The 3,716-nt window shown below is 35.3% G+C and overlaps 1 non-coding gene across 1 annotated transcript; it reads left to right on the top strand.

Annotated features, from left to right (window-relative positions):
* Nucleotides 1-2,373: 2,373 nt before the first annotated feature.
* On the top strand, nucleotides 2,374-2,467 carry trnai-uau (transfer RNA isoleucine (anticodon UAU)). The gene is made up of 2 exons: nucleotides 2,374-2,411; nucleotides 2,432-2,467. It is a non-coding gene; the product is annotated as a tRNA-Ile (tRNA).
* The last annotated feature ends 1,249 nt before the right edge of the window (nucleotides 2,468-3,716 follow it).

Genomic DNA, 3,716 nt, shown 5'->3' with positions numbered 1-3,716 from the left:
ACATCAAACTTAACACGTGCCTTGCTAGAAGACAATGGGTTAAACCAGAAATGCAAAGTACAGATCTTAGATAAAATATTTTATGCTGGAAGTACACGTGATAGAGTTAAAACACAAGAAGTGAGTTCTGCCATCAGCAATACAAACAAATGAAGCTTCATAGCATGACTTATTTGTTTATTTATATACTCTGTATGTTATATACAAACACTTATGTGTCTTAAAAACACATTTGTAATTTTCACTTCAATGTATGAATCTCATGTGCATCTTGTGGTTGTAGTTTAGACAGCTTCTGAATACAGATTTTACAGCCTTGTCACCATGACTTTTCTGTAAATTGAAAGGATAACCACTTCTCCTTTTGCCACAAGTAGGCGTCTCTATAGCTTCCCTAGGATCTCTAAATGGGCTGACTGATATTGAGCCACTGAGAAAAGTGAGAGGTAAGTGCAAGTCAAATGAAGTGTAAAATGAAGTGTTCATAAAAAACCCAATAAAAATGGTAATAAAATAGTTTGCTCGTTAACCAACACATGATACTTTTCACATGCATTGTCAGAATTTATTCAGAGGTATTACTCATTCTTAGTGTTTATGCACTGATCTAAATGCTTTGAGAATTATTAAGATCCCTAGAATTTACAAATATGGAAAAGCAGTAAACGAAACAAAAATAGAGAGGCTGGTAACACACGAATAGAGATGTGTTTATATTAGAAACATTGAGGAAGAAACCCATTAAAATGGGAAGAGAGCATAAAGGGCACCACAATAAATATGCATGCCAAATAAATGGGACATTTATTCAGAGCTCAGAACAAAAGCTGCAGATAGCTTTCAGTATGCAAGGTGTTTGGTGGAAGAGGAGAAGAGACATAAGGAGTGTGCGTCAGCAGACATTGAAGAGTCAAAACTGGAAAGCATCCTGAAAAATAGCTTAAACTGACATGAACCCACAGCCTACCGGAGTTATTTCTGTTGTCATGTTATTTCATCACTGCGGCTTATTTGCACTGCACCATCACCCTGACAGCTCCTCTACCCCATTATTTACTGCCTGCCTCTTTCACTTATAAAAGACCATCAAACCTTCCTTCATTTTAGAAGTAGAATTAAAGAGATGGGTTTCAGCAAAGGTTGTGCTTTGTTAATTTCATCTTTTAAATGTATTTAAATTATAGATTTTAAAGTGGTGATCATGATTGTCTGGTGAACATCTTCTCTGGGGAAATGGTGATGTTTTTATCAGTGTAGATGTGGACAGATCTAGACCAATTATTTGTTTGATAAGCCAGTGCAATTTATATTGATACAAGACCTTTATGGCAACCCTGGAAGACCTTTCTCAAATCAAATAAACGAGTGAGACTTTGAGTTCATAATGTAGCCTTTTGGGTTTGACAGATTACTCAAGAAGTAAACAGGGCTGTATTAAAATGTAAGACAGGAATATGAACTGATGAGTAGTGTATAATGTCTCATAAAATACCTTATGTAGCACTTGAGTTTGTCATTCTCAACCGACAATATTGCAATATTGTCCTATAGGCTACTCCAGCTTTTCCACTCATTTAGCTGTAGCTTTGGTTGTTAACACTAGTGAGAAACATTACACAGAAAGAAAATGAACTATAGAGAGAGCTATAGAGTATTCACAATAATTTCTGCTACAGCCTAATAACTGAACAATTATACTGTATAACACACATGCTGGGTCAGATAGAGTTTTGCTAAAAGTGTCCCTGAGTTACTCAAGTAATATATAAGTGAAATGTGAGCGAATTTCCATTTTTAATTGTTGGGACATGGTACAACAGAGGTGTGTAGTAAAACCCATACATATTGATTGTTCAATATTTCGTAAGACACATTTTTTGTCACTGAAGCATTAACATATCTATTACAAATGTGAAATTGAGGAAATGCAGCTCTTTTCATATTATAGTGGTGTTTTTGTAAGAACAATTTCATATTGTTGACAATCTGCCGTTAGCTCTCTTGCTAATCACTAGCGTAAAATTGTACAAACTGCTAACTTATATTCAGAGAGCACATGCTGCAGGATTACTATCATTCAACGCATCGCATTTAATTCTTAACGCTATCAAAAATCGATGCAAATTATTCCAACTACATTACTAAATCGATATAGCGTGTTACTGCATCGGCATCCGTTTTCGCCAACACGTGAGACATTAAACAACTGTTAGGTAGGAAAAACGCAACGTTCAGCGGTACCATCAGTAAATACATTTCGTCAGTAAATCAATAAATACTCAAGTTACGGTGGAAAAAAAGCGTTTAGAAATATCTGCGGTGTAGTATTGAATGGATTAGGTCATATACCCAATTGCAGCCAATGTGAGCGAAGCTCCAGTGGCGCAATCGGTTAGCGCGCGGTACTTATACAGCAGTACAATGCAGAGCCATGCCGAGGTTGTGAGTTCGAGCCTCACCTGGAGCAGTGTTTTTGTGTTACTGCAAAAAATGCAACTTTCTGTTATTAGAATTGTAAACATAAAAATAACGTAAGGGTATTAAATGATTAGCGTGTCATGGGGAGTCTGTAAATAAGCTTTATAAATATAATTGCTTAATTACACAAATATTGTAATATGTAATACATGATTGTTTAAATGTCTATTGCCATTTAATTACTTTTATATTTATTTTTAAATTAATGCATTCTAAATAAACCGATCCAAGGTTTTCCTATGTAATTTGCTAACGTCTTTATGTTTGAAAGCTTGTTTTCTGATTTCAGGGTTTCATTCGAGTTAATCGTAGTACCTCTGTCCAACAGCAGGCAGCAGTCTAAGATCATCTAAAGGTCTTGTTAATGAACACACAGCACTTACACACGCCGATCAGTTGATGGCAGTGTTGTTCATGAATTTTATGAAGAAGTATTTCTCTTGCTCCCTCCGTTCATGTAGTTCGTTTCCCTCATGTTTACTTTTCTTGGATGTTAAAATAACATTTCATCTTGGAAATCCACTGTCTGCACATTTCACTAAACATAATATTTCTAAATTGTGTAAGTTAGTTACAAGAAATACAAAGAAAATTAAATATTTAAATGGTTTGTTTTATTTGCTTTTGAAGCAGAGATCCGCTTGACTAAAAGTGCAGTCTATTCAGTTTTGACACATATTTGAACAATTTATTGTTTAAAATGCAATCAATTACAGATGCCTCTGTAATGCTGATCTGAAAACATTTAAAACCAAAGGTAAATTATGTGACAGTGTCCAAACATTTTGATTGGTAGACTTCATCAACACCTCAGGTGATACGGTCACAGTTGGTCAGGACTTAATGTAAGTGTGAATGGTCCACCACGTTCAGAAATGTTTAAAAGCCATATCACATAAACATTAATTAATCTCAAACAACAACATAAGATTTTTACATTATCACCAGTTGTAAATGTAGACTTTATCCTGCTAGTCAGAATCATTGCCCTCATATCGGTTTCTTTACCTTTGTCTACACATCACGGTCAAAATGACAAGACCCTTCGGAGTAAGATGTTTTCAAGACGAACCAAGCATCAGATATGTCAGCTTGGCTTCATTCCATACTTGATCTTGACAGTACGGATAAGATCTTTGGCCTGCCTATAACATTTATGTTGGAAGGATCAACAACATGTTATTATATACCAAAATCTGGGATCTGAGCCAATCTGATGTTTTTTTGTGGGAAGATAC

This window comes from Carassius carassius, chromosome 14, assembly GCF_963082965.1.
Source record: "Carassius carassius chromosome 14, fCarCar2.1, whole genome shotgun sequence".
NCBI classification, from domain to species: domain Eukaryota; kingdom Metazoa; phylum Chordata; class Actinopteri; order Cypriniformes; family Cyprinidae; genus Carassius; species Carassius carassius.
This window is presented reverse-complemented; position numbering and strand designations above follow the sequence as displayed.